Here is a 20,315-nt window from a genome sequence, read left to right on the forward strand (position 1 = left end):
AAAATTGGGTGAATTTGCTGGGTTGTATGCAGAAAATTGCAGTAGTGTTAGGTAAAAAATCCAAGTAGATATCTGGAAAATTGGGTTTTTGCACACAAAGCTTTTTGCCAAATAAGTATGTGGCTGTGCATGTGCATGATTGTTGTTTTTCCCCCCATAGTACTTTTGCACCAAAAATGCTATCTAGAGATAGTGATCAGAACTCACAACCTAGAGTTACACATTCATAACAGGTTTATATTCATGATTCCTGGATAGTTACTAGTTCAGGGAGTGTGACAGTCATCCAATCCTCACTTACTGAACAGCATCGTCTATGAGCAGAAGGGGTCTGTTCCCCTGTTAATTGGGAAATAGCTGACTGATATGTCCACACTTTTCTGCAACATTTATCCTCCATCTGACTGCCACACTGGAGATAAAATCTGCAAGTCCATCTGAGATGATGGTGGTGATTATCTTGACCAAGACATGATGAGTATATGACAGGGTATGTTAGATTTGGGTGAGCACAAATAAATAATATCCCATTTTCAAGTGATTGTGAATTTTTGCTTCTTAATAACATGCCACCTAAATGTATTTTTATTACCATGCAGTTCAGTTTTGTTTTCAGTGACAGCAAAAAAAGTCAAAATGTTTTTTCTGATTCATTTCTTAAATTCTATATAAATTAGAATGTACATTCAAATTACATTTTATATTTATAGCATCTGCTAAACATATAAAACCTGATCCATTTTAGTAATTTGAAAGATGTGCTTACTGTATGTTCATCTTCTAATCACATCTTAAACTATTACATGTGATGCATGTAAGTATAGTAGCATGGGGGTCATCACATGTGCCATTTAACAATATGTGGCTTTTAAAAAACCCAAATATCCTTTAATCCAATTGAAATGCACCATAGATTTTACATTTTTATTAATTAGAGATGTAATTTTTCACTCTTAAATGCAGAAACTAGACCAAAACAGACATTTGTTGAAAACAGCATGTATTGCTTCCACAGATTCTGATGCCTTCTCCCATTTCCCTGTGTCCATCATCCTTTCCAACTCAGCATCCCTGTCAAAAAAACAAAACTATAGCCCAGCTTCACTAATTGCCACTTCCATCCCTAAATCAGCAGTTCATGCTTTCTCTATGCAAACCACCAATAGAATGGCAGGCAGACAGACAGACAAAGGAATGTCGACCTCTTGCAGGCAGTAATAACATGGCTACTGCTGCTAACAATCAATCTTGCAGAAAAACAAACACAAAGATGCGGATCTTAGAGGACAGATACCATCTCTCAACCCAAGAGTTGTTTTTTCTAAAAAAAAAACAAAACAAAAAAGATGCACAGCAAAGAGAATGGAGTTTACACAAGTATCTTTCATCTCATACCCAAAGCAGCTTACACAGCAGGAATGTACTAAAACAACTGCATCAAATATAGAGAGATAAATCCAATAGATTGTACTTAGATATAACCCACCATCAAATGGGGCTCAGAAAATGGTAAGAAAATACATGATATTTTCATGTTGTTAAAGCTAAACCACAGATAAACTACCAGATTACCTAAATCCCTCTGGATTGGACCAAAGGATGCTCTTGTGCTCTGGCCCTGGTAGAGCATGAAAAGTTTATTTTTAAACAAAACACAGTGTTTCATTTCAAACCCCTCCCCCACAAAAAATAGTTACTATTTATTGTTTTTAAAAGCAACTATCAAGAAAAATTGTTGATGAACAGTTAGAAAACATATCACAACAATTATATGTAATGGATGACATTAGAATAACTAGGAGTAACAGAACTGACAGAGCTGTATCTATATAAAGTTATGTGAATGATGTGGGTGGAGTAGGGGGAGTATGCAATTGTATTGTGTTAAGTAATTAAAAATAACACAAAAAATAGGGAAGAAACATGTAGTATGCTGTGTTTTAAAATAGTCTGAGTATTACATGTCACAGGTTTTTTTGGTACAACATGCCTTCTGATTACATCTACACTGTTGTTTCAACAACAACAACAACTAAAGACCATGAGAACAACATGAGATGCAGAACAATCTGCCATTTCAACTATGGGCTCATTCACACAGGCATTATAATCCAGGCTCAACCAGGGTCTCCCCACAATGTTTTTCCATTTCTGATAAGTATCACAAGTCAATCCAATTTAGTTTCACATTGTGAAAAGTCGGTAGAGGGTCCAAAATTTGCATGAAATTCTAGAGTAACCCTGCAGCTTCATAACAGTCACAGCATGATTGCATCTGATTTGGACCAGTCTGCTGTCCACCAGGGCATTTTTGCCATCCCCTTTTCCCTCCATTTAACAGCACAAGGAAATGGGTACAGATCATGGCCATGTTGCCACCAGCCCAGTCTCCAATGGACATAGGACTCTATGTGAGTTCCGACGGTGGTAGGTGCCCTGTGTTAACATCACCTCACACTGAGCTCTGTAGCTATCTGGGAACAGTGGCATGAGTGGTGAAGTGGTCCACAGGATAGTCCTCCCTGTGCCATTCACCTTCCACCTGAAAAAAATAGTTCCCACTCATTTCAGCAGGAGGGACAGAAGAGGGAAGAGTCTTGCCCTTCTCACTTGGCTCAAACAAAAACAAACTGGTGCAACCCCTTCTTAGCCAGCTTGGTGCAGTGGTTATAGCACTGGATTACGACTCTGGAGATCAGGGTTCCAATTCCCATTTGGTCATGAAAATCACACACTTTCAGCCTCCAAGGATAGCAAAGGCAAAGCACTCTGAACAAACCTTGCCAAGAAACTGGGATGTTGTAGGTTTTTTGGGCTGTATGACCATGTTCTAGAAGCATTCTCTGATGTTTCCCCTGCATCTGTGGCAAGCATCCTTAGAGGTTGTCAGATAATGCTTCTAGAACATGGCCATACAGCCCAAAAAACCTACAACAACCCAGTGATTTTGGCCGTGAATGCCTTTGACAATACTTGCCAAGAAACCTCAGTGATAGGGTTGTCTTAGGTTCGCCATAGTTGAAACAATTTGACAGCACACAGCAACAACAAAGCAGCACTTTTTTACTCAGCACATTATTGCATGGCGTGTGAAAATACTTCTTCCACAGTGAATTTGCCTACAATATTTGCTGCTTCAAGACACAATGGTGACCAGGCCACCTACTAATATGTTTTGAATCATTCATTTAGAATGGCAGTAGCAAGAACTACTAGTTGATATACTGTATATTTCACTAGTACAGATATATTTGACTAGTATACACCCTAGCCAATGGAATTACTAAGCCGGAAACTACTAGCCAAGGTATACCATGTGTGTGCACATACTCAGACATTCACTCCATACACTCTGTTACACTTAGATATATATTTCCTCAGAGGCAGTATGCTTCTGAATACCAGCTGCTGGGGTCATGAACATGAACGGACTGCTTATCAGCTTCCCATAGGCAACTGCTTGGTCTCTGCACAAACAGAATGCTGGAATAGATAGGCTTGATTTGATACATCATGGCTCTTCTTATGTTCTTAACTTCTTACCCTCTTAATGCAGGAAGAGAACAGGATAGAATTACTGACAATAATGTGAAAAAGTTAGACAGATCGGAAATAGATAGATTCACCTATCCCTAGCATAATTTTGTAAGCCTCTATCAGTCTCCCTTTAATTGTCCTTTTTTTCTAAACTAAAAGGCCCTAAAGCTTTAGCCTTTCCTTCTAGTAGGAAATGACTCCAATGTAAGCTGCTCTGAGTACAGGGATAGGAGTATAATAAATAAATCAAAGTCAATCACATCCTTCAGAGTTTATCCACACATATTTTAAGTCCTTCAGCAACTCCCCCCACCCTGCAAAAAGTGTTATTGGACTATTGCAATAGGGTTTGTGATACATTATTGTTATTGTGTAGAGTGAATGAGAGAGAGAGAAAAAAAAATTAATTATGTTGAGAGCTTTTTCACTGGTACATATACTGTGACTCGCTTCCATTGGGAAAAATTGTGTACTTTTTAAAAGGGTTTCAAGGCAGGGATATGACAACCTTTCAGTCTGTATTTCGTTATATTAAAGTGACAAAGTTATAAAGGCTGAATTATCAGAGCAAATATATGCTTAAGAGTGATAAATAAAACACGACTTCTATTTCAAACACATACTCAAGACTGCAGAGATATAAGACTGCTCTTGACAGTTTTTGCTCCTTTGTCAAGACAGGAACATTCAGATCAGTTTTTAAAGAGGAATAAACAGAAGGGAAATCTCTAGAATTGATATAATGATTAAAGAGCAGAAAATAAAGGGAAACCTGCTTTCCTATTATAATGGAGAGCTTGAACTTCATCTATATTAGCTAGATCTGTGACTCCTATAACCGTGACTACTTTGGAATCTTCACCTACCAAATGGAGCAGAAATACTGTATTTGGGTTTTCTTCATTAACTAGCAACATATCACCTCTAGCCCAAGAGGCTCTAGTCTACTAGTAAAGTATATGACAATGGTAAGTAAATACTAGGACCCCCCAGTGGCACAGTGGGTTAAAGTGCCAAGCTGCTGAACTTGCTGATTGAAAGGTTGCAGGTTCAGATCCGGGGAGCGAAGTGAGCTCCCGCTGTTAGCCCCAGCTTCTGCCAACCTGGCATTTCAAAAACATGCAAATGTGAGTAGATCAATAAGTACCTCTCCAGCAGGAAGGTAACAGCGCTCCATGCAGTCATGCTGGCCACATGACCTTGGAGTATCTACGGATAATGCTGGTTCTTTGGCTTAGAAATGGAGATGAGTGCCAGCCCCCTGATTTGGACACGACTGGACTTAATGTCAGGAGAAAACCTTTACCTTTACCTGAGAACCAGAATGGAATAGTGATTTAAGCATTGTACTATAACTCTGGAAAACAGGTTCTGAATCCCTACTGAGGCATGGAGGCTCATTGGGTGACCTTGGGCAAATAATATATTTTCAGTTTCAGAGGAAGGCAAAAGCAAACTTCCCTCTGAACAACTCTTGCCAAGAATAATTGAAGGCAATCAGCTACAAGGGCAAATGTTGCCTGTCAAGGGCCTCTTTCCTCTGTTAGGGACTCGATGCCTCTCAATTCACAGTAAAAACCCACACCCTTCTGTATTCCACATCCATTCTCTCTGTTCTGCTCCCTTTCTTTATTCCTTTTAAAAATTCTTTATGATAGAAGATTTTAGGTAGTAGGTCATATATTATTCATATCAAAATACCTGAGGAATTATGTATCCTATTGCTCAAAGCCTATTAACCTTTCAGGGAAATTTCAACTATTCAAAAAACACTGCTAAGGCACTTTGAAGGTTTCACCTGGTACTCTTTGGAAGCCACACACCCCAAAGATCTCACTAAATGAAATTCATGTGACCTAAATATCCATTTTTTTAGACTATCCCTTCAACCAAAGGAAGATACCATTGGGGGAGTGGGAGTGTGGCACAAAAATGATTATAAAATGTTTGTGCAGGGTTTCTTCATAAATTTATTATTTTTAATTAAAAAATATCCCTAAGGTTAGATATAACAAAAAAATCACAAGCCTGTCCTCAGTTCTTACAGAGCTGCATTGTATTTAATCATTTGCTGACTTTTTGTTGTCCTCATATTTTGGACATTTTCCCTCCATTTACCCCTTGGGTATTGATGGAGTCATTTTGGCTGCATAAAGATTTGCAAGTCTCCTAGTCCTTGTTACAGATACACTGTTCATCACCTCAGTGATTTTCTATGGTTCACTATAGCAGATAAATTGCTACTTCCCAAAACTCTTACTATTAATAGGTTAGATTTACTATTATTATTCCAAGTGGTAGATGCCTACTCTTTCATTTTGGTCTAGAATGAGAGATCACTGTGAGGCAGGCAGTAGCTTTTCAGTGAACTACAGGAGCTTCTCAGTCATTAATAAAAGAGACACATGAAATAAAAGATGGGACTGTGTTGCATAGACTCACTACCATTGATAAATCTGCTTTGGAGCAGTTAAAATATTGTACCTTCTCACTGTTTTTATAGTGAGACTGTACAATCAGTATGAATATCTTTTGAAGAGGAGCTGCAAGGTGGAGAGACATTTGAATTGCAGGCTACCAATCCAAATGCAAGCACAATGGGATAAAGAATTAAATTTTAAGTTGAGAGATGGCAGATCATACCCATGGAATGCTTTGCAGGTTTCAAAATGACTAGTATATTTGTAAAACTTCCATGTTTAGAACTTAACAGAAAAAAAATATTCAAATACTCGGTCATTCTCGAACAGACATGGGCAAACTTGGTCCTCCAGATGTTTTGGACTTCACCTCCCACAATTCCTAAGAGCCAACTCCCACAATTCCTAACAGCTGGTAGGCTGTCAGGAATTATGGGAGTTGAAGTCCAAAATGCCTGTAGGGCCATATTTTGCCCATGCCTGTTCTAGAACATGTGAGACTAAGATCTTATTTTTAGTTCAAGGTAGAGAACAATGATTGAACCAATTGGATTTACCTCTGTGAGAACTCACCATTCACAAATTGAATGAAATTTCCGAGAATAGCATTTTACAGAGTAGAAAAGAGTAGATTCCAGTTCCAAGGAGTATAGCAGGGAGAGGTCAAATCAGGGAAATTGAGATCAGAGTACTCTATTAGGAAACAACTAACTTTAAAAAAGCTGCTCTCATCTAACCACCTTATCACATTGAGAAATTTCCAGCCGTAGAACACTTCAGCCTATTTTCAAGCATGGAGATGCATTCAGCTCATCACAGAAAGTTAAACTACTTCTGGCCTTCATGCAAAGCCCTCCTTGGTTGAAAAGAGGCAAAAGTGTCCTGAAAGGAAGGAGCTCTGGCAAGTGACCTCATCACATTTCTCCTTTGTAGGGCGCTTCAGCCTCTTTTCAAGCATGGAGACCTGGATCCTTCCTGAAAGGAGGGAACTCTGAACATGGGCCAGCAATCGTGGTCAGAGCTCTTACCCCTTCTCATATTTTACTCCCATGGTTCCAACTGAAAAACAGGTGGGAAGAGAACCACCAAAGTTTCCCATCCTGTTTTATTGCCCAACCATCAGCAGTCTCTTGTATCATGAGGTTTGGGGCAGAACAATATTATCCCATAGAAATAAATGGTTTGGAGCATAACAATTTTATCCTATGGAAAGAAATAGTTTTAACCTGGAACACTGTCTCTTGTATAGTATGGAGTTGTGGTAGAACAATTGCATCCCATAGAAAGAAGTGGTTTTAAACTGGTGTCAGTCTCCTTTAATGTATGGGACTTTGGAAAGGGCAAGGGATCTCTTGGCTTTCGGATATTGTTGTTGCTCCAGATATTTTTAAAAAGTCATACTGACCTTGTGATGAATGTAAGATGATTGTATTGCCAGCTCTTAGGTTTTTACTTGTGAATGTGATGAGGAGGCAGAACTAGAAATGGGACTGCTCACGACTTAAGAGGAGAGATTCTCTACTCATAAAGAGGTGGTCACCCATGCTTATTCTCTACTCATAAAAAGATGGCCACTCCATGTGATGAGGTTGAAAGTCCAGTTTAAAAGGAGAGACTCATAAGGGACAGCAATTACTATCAGCAGAGGTAGGCAATTTGTAGCCCCCAATGTTATTAAACTGCAACAAATCATCACTCACTATTAGTTCTATTGGAGTGAGTTGATGGGAGATGTTGTCTAGTTATATGGGCAAGGGCACATGTCCACTTGTAGTCTTGAGATTACCCATTCACAGTGAATACAAGGACAACAGACTGAGCAGGAACGGAGATCACTTGGCCCTTTACTACTTCACTATGGTGGAATGAATAATTATATGGTCATTGTACATTGTACAATGAAATTAAATGCTTTCCCCCAGCACACATCACACCCATCCTCCACACTCCCACTCCCACCACATAGCATTGTGTTTCCACATAAAACATCTGAATTATTTCTCAATTTTGGATCCATCCCTGTAACTTGTTGATGACGGTGTTTCTATTGTTATTTCTCTGTGTGTGATTTGTAAGTGACCACCTTATATCTGAGAAGCAATCATAGACCAAAGCTGCCACCCTATATCCACTTATACATGAGAAAGACCCATTGATCTCAGTGAGCCTTACTTATGAGTGGTCATTTAAAAGGTAAGAATCTAAATCTTTGTCTGACTTATTCAAAGCCCACTGTAGCCTCACTTTCTGATGCTAACTTTGTAGTTAATGCAGAGTAGATTATAGGGTATGACATAATTTATGCAGTTATGGGAATTCTTTCAAACTTTTCTGCTGTTCTGTTCTTTTAGTGAAAGTAGAGCAGATAGACCTCTTGAAATACAAACAATGCTAAGGTGGACATAATGATTTCTGGCTTATAATAATGACTGCATAAACTTGTATTATTTATACATAATGACCGTTTTTAAGACAATTACCACTTTGAAAGGGTGGGGCACATCTGCTTTCAGGTAAGCAGAAGTTTATGACAGGAAGCCATAGCACACTAATGTAAACAATGTATTTTGCCTACCTTTGTATTTCAGTTCAGTAGTCGATATAACCACATTTCTCCACAGACACATATTCCCTTATTGAAAGATAATGGTGGGAACCAAGCTAAGGACATGCAAAATGCAAGATTTTTCAATCAATGAGAAGCTATTAATTTAACCAACTCTTCCTGTAATAATATTGAGACAGACTGTCTGCCTGTTTTTACATTATAGCTAGCTTTGCAATCTGTGTAGAACCTAATGAGGTGTGTAATTTTTGTGAATTTATTGATTGTGAATAGGAGTAAGAATTTAAGACTGACAGTTTGTGAGCACCTTTTCTCACATAGTTCTTTAAAAATGAACTTGTTCAGTATCGGCTGTTGACTTTTGCTGCCATGTGTAGGATTCATTTTTCTGATTTTGAATCGGTCGTGTTAAACTAACATCTTGCTTGCATTTAATTGATTAGGCTTTGAAAAGTAGGAAAAATCGCTACTACTTCAAGTAATGGGTCCTTATGTTTGTTGATACTAGGGAAGGAAATAATCTTTAAAAATTGTTGAAATACATTTATCTAGGGGTGAGTAACCTCAGCGAAACGAATCCTGGACTGGTAAGAATAATCTCAGTGTGAGGCCACATGTCCAGCTGAAAAGACAGGCTCGGAAAATCTAGGACAGTGGTGTCTAATTTTTGGTCCTCCAGGTGTTTAGGACTCCAGTTCCCAGAAGCCCCGATCAGCTTGTCTAATGCTCAGGAATTCTAGGAGAGGAATTCCAAAACATTTGGAGGACCAAAAGTTGGACACCACAGATATAGAAGGAACTGGAGAAGAACTAGCAGATTCTATTGGTTCTGATGGAAAAGGAAGAGGACCAGCTCCTGAGGTCTGCCTGGTAAGAGCTGACTGCACTAGCTGTGGCCCGAATGATGGAGATCATTGAGGATCAGCTGTGGTTGAAAAGGAAGGCAATACTGTCAACCATTTTCAGAGAGGAGAAAATATTTTCCTTGTTCCATGTTCTTAAATGTTGCTTTTGAGTTACCCATAAGTCAAAGAAAAATCCACAATTTCAGCCCCAAATTCTGCCCCCAACTTATATGTAAAATTGACTTATAAACAAAAATATATGGTAAACTATCTCAATCATACAAATGTGAAATATAAAAGTAATACACATGCATGCATGCACACACATGTACCATATAAAGATTTTAAAGAAGAGCTTCTTAACTCCCTTTTCTTGTACTTATGGCATATTTCTATAAAACGTAAAAATAAGTATTCAAAGAAGTAGCCTGCTGTCAGCAGACAGTTACAAGATTTTGCAGTTCTTGATTGATCTATTATCTCTGTAATATTTCTCTGATCTTTTCATCTGCAATCTGCACACTATCCAACACCTTATGACATTATGTGTGATAGCTCTGGAACTTCTATAGCTAGCACTTATATTGCCTGACAGGTACAGATCTGTCTAGAAACAATTTTGCAAAGTCTTGAACATTTTAATGTATTTTTCAAACCTGATATTAAGTGAGTAGTTGATGCTGTAAGTTTATATCATTTCCTTTTCTTAAGGCAAACTTGTTTTTATTTCTACTGCATGGCTCAGTAGATATCAAAATCATGCCAGAGAGGAGTTTCAATTAATGCATGGATACATTTTCTGTAGAATGATCACAATATCCTAGTCATAGAGTGCAATACAGACACAGAGTTGGGTATACTTTTGTCCAAGGAACCAATAAATTGTATTGATATATAGTATGCTACATATTACATTATTCAAACACCATGCATAAGCCTGTTGAATTTTGAACTCTGCAAGGACATATATGTTATTGCATGTTGTTATTGTTTATCATTTATTTTGAGCATTTACACACTACCTTTTTGACCCAGTATTTTCAAGGCAATGTTCAGAAATTGAAAATACCAATATTAGGTCAATAGTTAACAGAATGAAATCAGTTGCATCTGAAAGTCAGTGGGTTATAGCAATTTGAGCAGTGAACTAGGAAACTGGGGGTGCATCTACACTGAAGAATTAATGCAGCTTTATAACAACTTAACTGCCATGGTTCAATGTTATAGAATTCTTGATATTGTAGTTTTTAAAGGTTTTTTTTTAGCTGCCCAATGGTGATGGTGCTTCATCAAACGACAACTGCCAAAATTCCATAGCATTGAGTCATGTCTGTTAAGTGCTGTCAAACTACATTCATTAGACAGTGTAGGTGTACCCTTGGAGACCAAGGTTGAAATCCCTTATGTGAAACACTGATGCATTACATTTAAGACTGCATCAAGAATAAGCAGGTACAACTATCAAGAGAAAACAAAGAGTTAAGCCGGCTAGTCATATAAGATAAACAACGTACCAGAACTCATTGGATAAAAATCAGTGTCTTATGAAAATTTACGGAAATTTGACTTGTTTACCTCTCTTTCCAATTTAATAGGATCCATTAAATGGAAACAGTAGGGCCAGCTAATGAAAAGAACACCAAAGTTATCATGTTCTGTTGTGTCCTCTCTGGATCCTTTTGTCCTTTGATTGCACTGGTAGATAATATTATTTTGTTCCCAAGGAAATATGTCCCTTTGATTAGGTTGCAGATATTCTCTCATTTGTCATTGTTCTATCAAGCTCTGCCATATAACAGCAGGAACCCTTGATTATTTAATTGCTTGTAAGAACTCATTAAATCTTACTATCAATCATGGGACATATGGCAAATATCACCCAATGGTACAAGAGGTTGTTACAGAGATCTGTCACTTGGGCAAAGCCTTTTGTTTTGTACAACAAACCTTTTGTTTGGTTGCCTGATCATACTTATTTTTAATTTAAAATGATTTATAAAAATCATGTAAAGGTGTTAGGATATTACTACAAGATATACCAAGATGTCTGTTTTGGCTTTTTTTTAAAGGAGCTAAATCCAGTGTGGGTCCGAGCTAGAGAAGAGTAGACCCACTGAAATGAATGGGGCTTGCTGATCAAACCATGTGGCTCATTTATTTGAGCAGATTGGCCTTAGGCAGGACTAGCCAGCATCGTATAATGGCCTCAGTGTTGGACTATGACTCTTGAGATCCAGGTTCGATAATTTTCAGGCCATTTCACCATGCTGGCTAGATCTGCCTAATGCAAATATAGGGTGCATTTAGACAGCCCCTTTATTGCGGAAACCTTCACAATAAAAAGGGGCCTGTCCAGACACTGTTCTGGATAATCACAAAACAATTCACCACAAACCAGGAAAACCCTGGTTTGTGGCGAATTAATTTGATAATGGGTTTATTCCACACCTTCTTGGAAGGAGCAGGATAACCCCACTACATTCCCATAGAAAAATGTGGGAATCCCAACCCTCTCCCCAAAAGCCCTACCTCCCTCTTTAAAAAAATAAAAGTACTTACCCAGCCTCCATTGGAGAGCAGTGGCATCTCTCTTGGCGCATAGAAATGATGTGTCAGGAGAAAGGGGGCGAGGAGCCACTTCTCCCTCCTCTTTCACCTGACACATTATTTCTACGCACCAAGAGAGCTGCCAGAGCTCTCCAATGGATGCTGGGTAAGTACTTTTATTTTTAAAAGGGTGGTTTAGAGCTTTTGGGGAGGGGGGTAGAGACTCCAGGTGTTCTCCCAGGCCAGTCCTAGAAGAACATCTGGACACCCACCTCAGAAATCAAATACTTTCTGGGGTATGTGTGGACCGGGCCCCAGGAACATCCACATTTTTTAAATGCTCCTGGGATAAAGCTCTGACTGGGAAGACTCCTACTCAAATAAATGAGATGCATGAGTTACTTTGTCCATTGTGATTAGGCAAGCCCCCACTCTAGCAACCTTCAAGAAGGATCTCAAAACCTGACTCTTCTGTTGCGCCTTTGGAGAGTGACCTTACATCTCCTTTTGTTTGCTCCCTTAAATTTTTATCCCCATACTGTACTTCCCCCTGCATGTTTGAATGCCTGTCTCCACTACTCCATTTCCAATGAGCTTCTCTTTCACAAATATTTCCCTTTCATTTCTATCTCATCCTTTTATCATTTTATTTTGTACATATGACCCGCTCGGATTTGATTTATCTCTCACTGTATTTTTGCACTGTTTTATTGTATTCTTGTGTTTTATTTATTTTATTGCAATGTTTATTTTGTGTTTTTGATTTTATTCTGTTGTAATGCACTTGATAAGAAGAAGAACTTTCAATGAGTCACATGCTCCTGGCTCCAGAAAAGCCCATGATAGCTTTGCCTTAGGGTCTCCATGTGTTGAAAATGACTTGAAGGCAAACAACAACGATACCCTTTAACATAGATAAATTGATACAGTTGTCCCTCTACATTTATGGTTTTGAGTTTTTTGGATTTGATTATTCAAGGATGAGATTAAAATGTCCTTTCTATGAATCTCTTGGTTGTCCAGGGTGACACTGTGGTCACCTTCCTCAGATCAAGCTGGAGGACCTAGAGGTTTCTAGAGAGATTACCTCTCTGTAAATCTCTAAGTTTTCCACTGTGATCTATGTTCAGCTTCCAACACAATTCAACCATAAAATCATGCTGAAAGTCCTAGAATTTCCTAGAGGGGTGTTCTCTCAAGTAAAACATAAGGAATTTCTTTATTCATAGTTTTTCATTTTCACAGGGGTCCTGTACTTTGGTCCTGAAATTGGAATTCCCAGCCAGCCTCGGATCTGATGACACATTGTGAGCTTGGCCAAAGAACAAAAAAGGCCCCTTCTATGCTGCCCTACATTCTGGGATCTGATCCCCAATTATCTTCTTATTCCAGATTATCTGGCAATGTAGACTCATATAATCCAGTTCAAAGCAGATAATCTGGGATCAGATCCTGAGATATAGGGAAGTGTACATCCAGCCAAAGTCTTCAGGTTGTATCTTCATCCTACAGATCATTAAGGCCTCTTTGTACACCGCCATATAAAATCCAGATTATCTGCTTTGAACTGGATTATATGGCAGTGTTGAGTCATATAATCCAGCTCAGAAGCCGATAAAGTGGATAATGTGGACTATATGACAGTGTAGAAGGGCCCAAAGTATAATCCACTAAACTGGAAATCAGGACTCAGGTGTTACTCCTGAAACATCAAAATCATGTGACCCTCTAAATATTGGGTTGCATCACCCAGCAACCCTAGCTAGCATTCTTAACGATGATGAATAGTGGATGTTGTAGTATAACAACAACCAGAAGGTTGCATGATTCATGCTCACCCTCCATAATCAATGGCATTGATTTTGTTATAAATAAATAAAAAGCAATAAATGGAAATCAATGGTAGAAATCAGTGCAACAACCAACTTTTAGTGAAGCATTAAGAACAAGAGTTCTTTCTCCCACCCTGGACCTTCCACAGATATATAAACCCAATTTTCCTAGTTTCCAACAAATCTCACAACCTCTGAGGATGCTTGCCACAGATGCAGGCAAAACATCAGGAGAGAATGCTTCTAGAACATGACTATACAGCCTGAAAAACCTACGACAACCCATTAAGCCTTACTCATTTCAAAGGCAAGTCAGCACTGCCATTTTCATTGTTTGTGCTGACTACCTTTGGTTAGAACAAGTCTGTTCTTGTGAGTATTTTTATTGAAAAATTTGGTGATGTTTTAAAATAAATTTATTAGATGGCCAATTGTGTTATATGCTGAAATCCCACTGGAACCCAGTGGATTATTGCTGAAGTGCTTTGAGTGTTACTGTTGGCTGAGGATGATTGTTCAAGAAATTTATATTAGAGCAAGCAACTTTTTCAAAAAGAATGCCTAGAGCTCATCTAATAAAATATTACTCAATATAACATTAGAGTCTTACATTAACTGCAAATGCATCTTTATCACAAACTAATCATGGGAATAAGACATCAAAACATTTTGTGTATGGTAAACTGCCTTGAAATTTATGGATAACTGTACTGTGTTTAAGAGCTGATGTAATACTCCATAGCCAAGGTATATACATTATTTGAACAAGTCAAATGGTTTTAAATAAGAAGCCCCAAACATCATCTATTGATGAGAACTTCTTTATATGACAGTAACATTATTACTTTATAGAGCTGGGCCAGAAAGGTCAGCTCAAGAGTAATGAATGAGCCTTACACTAACAGTAAGTGATTGTTTGTGTGGCAATATCTTGGTGGACATTTTCCTAAGAGGTTGTGAGATTATGCCACAAAGTACAGAAAGTCTTCCAGGAAATAAAAGCAGAGAGAGAGAGCAGAAATCAGGGAGAAGAACCCATTAAAACCCATTAAAGAAACCCAAACTATAGTGAGAAGGATTGGTTTTTGTTTTTTTAAAAATGGATTGATCTGCTGGAGCTGTAAAAGCAATAGAATTTCCATTTATTAATTAAAAGTGCATTTTACGTATTATGATGTGATAAATTGTTTGACTGTTTAGATTAATTCCTTCAGAAATGCCTCAAAGGCTATTAACAGTGATAAATTATGCACTACTGCTTATCAGACTTGATAGATCGTTTTTCTTTCACAGGTAGACTGTATTTTCTTTGGGGATAGGGAGGAATTGGACATTGCTGCTGTTGTTGATTTCTCAGAAAGGAAAAAGGACAAATGTGGTTTAATTTCACCTCCAATCTCAGGGAATGAATATCCAGGACCTTTTTGACTCATTTCAAAATAAGCCAACCTTCTTCCCAAACTAATAAGCAAACTTTATCCAAACGGATTTTACTAAGAAAACTTTGTCTTAATGTTGACATAGATCTGAAATGGTTTGAAGTAATAAAATAATGTATCTTGCTGAACACCAGAGGCCCCTTCTACACTGCCCTGTATCCCAAGATCGGATCCCAGATTATCTGTTTTTCTATTTATTTACTTCATTTATGTACCACTTTTCTCCCCAGGGGAAACTCAAAGTAGTTTCCAACAAATTCACGGCAAAAATTCAATGCCTAACAACATATAAAAAACCTAGTATAAAAGCAACTGTAACATATAACTATAAATTAAATTAAACTATATTAAAAAGAGAAACAACATCATCTAGACATGTAAACATGGATTTAAAACATATTAATATAACACATTAAAATCACATAATCCAGAAGCCGAAGTTCGAGCCTTTTCCAAGAGTCAATTGCACATATACCTGTACTTTTTTTGCATTGCTTACTGCCCAAAGGATTGGTCCCATATCCATGTCTTTACTTTCTTTCTGAAGACCTAAAAGAAGGGCGCTGATCTAATTTCAGTAGGGAGGGAGTTCCACAGGTGATGGGTCACCACTGGGAAGGCCCTGTTTCTCGTCCCCACCAGTCACATTTGCGAAGGAGGTGGGACCGAGAGCAGGGACTCCCCGGATGATCTTAACCTCCTTGATGATTCATAGAGGGAGATACGTTCAGATAAGTAAGCTGGGCCAGAACTGTTTAGGGCTTTATAGGCTAAAGCCAGCACTTTGAATTGTGTTCGATAGCAAGTTGGCAGACAGTGGAGCTGGCCTAACAGGGGAGTTGTATGCTTAATCTGTTTATCCCAGATTATATAGCAGTGGAGACTCATATAATACAGTTCAAAGCAGAGATAACCTGGAATCAGATTCTGGGATATAAGGATAGTGTAGAAGGGGACTGAGATGTTTATATGCATTCTAAACACGAATAAATAACTTTGGACAGCAAGAAATTCACCCACATGTGTTAAAATATTAAAATGTAGGTCTTTTATCTTTAATTCTTAGCCTCTTATTTATGTTGTTGGTTTTATACATTAGATTGTACATATCCTTGTGTTCAATTTAGTAACTGACACCTACCATTTGAGACTAACAGCACCAATGGCAAATGGAAAGTTTTGGCAGTAGCACATGCCTGCCCATTGATTCTAAATTGTTAGCTTTTATCGGCTTGTTGCTACAATTTCATACCAGTCCAAATGAGCCTTTTGTGCCATTGAGTGCATTGCAGCATACAAAAGAGGCAGCCAAGAACAAGAGATTGATAATTCTGGAACCTTTTCCTTACATTTTGTTGATGTGTTGTATGGTACAGCATAAGATGGAGCATTTCAGAACACTGGAATTTCCAAAAAGATTTCACTGCGTAGTAGAACATGTAGATTTCCAACAAATATTTGTGCATTTCATGGGTAGTATCCAGACTGTGAGTGAACTAAGTGGAAGAATTGAATCATGACAAACAATTAAGAGCTATTTAAATGTAATTGACTAAGAACCACATTCCGTCCCTCCATTCCCCATCAGATGCCCTGTTCCCATCATATGGGAGAAAGGGCCGCAACGTGCATTGTCACATTGCTTTTCCCCCCATCACATCCATTGAAGCTATCTAAAACCCACTTACCTTTTCCTAGTTGCCAAGGAAGCATCCTGCAATGCTTCCTCAGCAATTGGAGAGTAAATGGGATGGGGCCTGCCGAGCATCATGATGCCCCTTACCCAAAGTACTGCAAAGGGGCAAAATGCCCCAGTGTGATAAAATGGTTAGTCAGAGTTCCATCGTATATTAATATGGATGAATTTTTAGTGAAGAATTCATATTGTCTTACTCTTCCAGATGGCTAACCATAGTGGCATAAAGAGCAGTGGAACATTGTTTGGTAAAAAAAAAAAAGCATTGTGTGTAGACTTGAACTAGAACAAACATGCATGCTTGTTCTAGTGCATGCACATATAAATCTAAAAGTAATTTATAATTCCTATATCTGCAGGGATATGTTCCACGACACTCCCCATGGATACCTGAAACTATGAACAATAGCAAATCTTGTGGTTTGACTATTTTTTGGCCATAGAATAGCATGGGGGGTTTTTGAAAATGGGTTTTTGAAAATGGGTTAGTCAAATTATGGATATCAAATTTGTGGATAAAGGGGGTTGTAATGTATTGTTTTCCCCCATGAATTTCAGTGTGTATATATATCTTTTTTTATCACCAAAACATCTTTATTTGTGTTTAATTGTCTCCTCCCCACATTTTAAGATGGATTCTATACATTTAGGAATATCTGTTTTTGTTGTCCTTTCCCTGAAAACGTGTTGCTGGAATCTAATATGACCTGTAACAGGACACCAACAAGAGTATCTAATGTACATTGGTGGTTGATGTGCACAAGGACTGTGATGTGCATCCCACTGTGTATCAGTTTGATTGCATATTCTTCTTGGCTCTGCTACTTAACAGCAGCCCTGTACAAGACTTTACAGAACTGCCCAATTCTAATTCCCATAGATATATGTCTACTTATGAAGATGTAAGACACCAGACTTTTCAGGATGTGCCAATTTTTTTACCTGCAGTTGAAGTTAGAAATTTATTCCATTTCAATATTTAGATTGGCAAATGGAATAATGAAATGATTTGATTTATCAGTTTCTTCAGAATTTGTTCCTTCTCTTACATCTGTCCTAGTTAAAACGTCAGTAATTCTTGATTGGTTTGGTAGTTCTATAAGATTAGTCATCTTTGGATGCTTAGAAGTGTAGTATCAAATTCTTTCGAAAATGTTCTTCTAATTTCTCTTTCATAATAGATTAGAAAGGATTGTGAACATGTGACTCTCCAGCTATTGTTGGACTTTAACTCACACCAGTCACTGTTAATGTAGTCTAAGGGTCCTTCCAGATAGCCTCATAATGTGGGACAAAGAAGTGGGTTTAAAAAACATGGTACCAGAATGCAAGTCCAAACACGCAGTTGAGAGCCCCAGCAAATAGTTCCCCAGCATCAGGCATGTAGCCGGGGGGGGGGGGTTGAGGCTTCAGCCCCCCCCCCCGAAATTCTCATGGAGGTCTGTGAGGCGGCCTTACTGGTACATTATTTAAACTGTTATGTTTATTCATATGATGATCTGATCACTATGCTCAATATATCCCATATGCATGGGGGTATTGGGGTAATGATACAAAAGGTTTGCTAGGGTAGACCCTCTTTCACTCAGACTCAGCCCCCTCCCACCCCGAATCAAACTCAGCTCCCCCTGAATCAAAATCCTGGCTACGGGCCTGCCCAGCATCTAACAGGTTTGTTTGTAGTGGATTTTAGATATCCACAAGATAGACGCATGACATACGCTGGAAGTTTTCTTTTTAATTTTTTTAATTGATTCTCCGAGATGCATTTGACCTCATAAGCACTGGAGCGGATATATGAATATGTACACAAGCAGAATTATTATCATCTCCCCTCACCCTCCTATGGCTTTTACAATTGCTCTCTTGAACCACACTTCCCTTTGGCCATGCCATGCTGGTACCCAAGCTCTGCTAAATTTCATAAATATGAAAACCAAGGAATGGTTGCAGAGATTTCTCATGGGACTTGCTTTCCATTTGTGCTTCCATTTAGTTACCTCTGTGTCTGCGGCTCCATCTGTTTACAGCCCTCATCAGCTGTTTCAGGATTTTAAAATGTGCACATGCACTGGAGCATTCCACACCAGTGTATCACAGTGAAGTCCCATTCTTGAGGTCAGGGATATACAGTGATGTGAATATGCACTTTGTTTTTGGCCTACCTCAGATTTTAAGTGCACCCTTTTAACCAAGTTTTGCAGTCAATTATGCGATTCAGCATGCATTTTTGGGCATGCATCATCTATCCCCCTCCCTGTTTTCCTGGTTTTAAGGTCTGTGTAGAAGACCTTAAGATGAAGGATGATGGACTACATTTTGCCTATCTTGCTATAGAGGAATCTGTGGTATCTTGCTTGTGCTATCTTTTCCTTTCCCTTTCTGTCATTTTTACCTCATTTAAAATAAAAGCCAGCTGTTCTTTTTCAATTCCAGCTCTGTTTGATAGCTGTCAGTGCCTTGAAAGTATGCACAGCAGGTGTGTCTTTTTGTAACTCTATTCCAACAACCCCATAACACTGGGGTTGATCTACTGAAAGTTCTTCCTAGAGGTGTACAAGCATTCAGTGGTTGAAAGACTTTGAAAAGCTTTTGTGAATCTTTCAGGTGTGTACTCTCAAAAGCTTGAGGACTTTGCAAGAGTTTAGTGTGAACACAGTTCAACAGCTCAGTTGTGTTCATAAAGCAATCATGTCTACCAGCTTCTTCTTGCCCAAGGACAAGAAAGTTGACTTTGGAATGGTTTCGAAAAGGTGGCAATCCAAGTAGTGGTGTTCCCAAGGCCCTTGAAAAGTGTCTATTTTAGTGGATGTCATAATTTGGTATAACAATTACAGGATGTCTAGGGGAAAACTGGCATTCCCACCAAGGAGAAATAAAGAGTTTTCTTGGAGGGAAGTTTATTTGCTTGTTTGTAAGTAGGTCTTCTTAAACTATCTTCAGCCATATTCCCAGAATGATTGACACTGAGTTTGGATTAACTCCCACAATTCCCCAGCCTGACCAACAATGCTGCTCCAAGATGTAATTTGGGGATTCTAGGAGTTCTATTCCAAAAAAGAAACCTTATTCCAAAAAAGAAACCTTTTCAAGTGCTAGTGGAACCAGAAGTAGAACCAATCCTCTTAATAGAGATGTCCACCTAGAAAGGCTGTCAGAGACCGAATTAATGTTGATGCAAAATTCCAATCTCATTCAATACACAAAATGTGATGTTATCAGAAAGAATTGGATGCCTGAAGGAACAGAGATAAAATTACTAGCCAACAACAGGCTTTTTGGACTAGGGATATGGACATCTGATAGTTTGATTGCTGCAAGCATTCCACCTTTTAAAATCCCAAATTGTTTATATCACACATAAGAAAATATTTGCACATTTTGGTAAATTCTAAAAAAAATGAACTGAACTGAAATTCTCTGACATTTGTAC

The sequence above is a fragment of the Anolis sagrei genome, chromosome 6, assembly GCF_037176765.1.
Source record: "Anolis sagrei isolate rAnoSag1 chromosome 6, rAnoSag1.mat, whole genome shotgun sequence".
Classification (NCBI taxonomy): Eukaryota; Metazoa; Chordata; class Lepidosauria; order Squamata; family Dactyloidae; genus Anolis; species Anolis sagrei.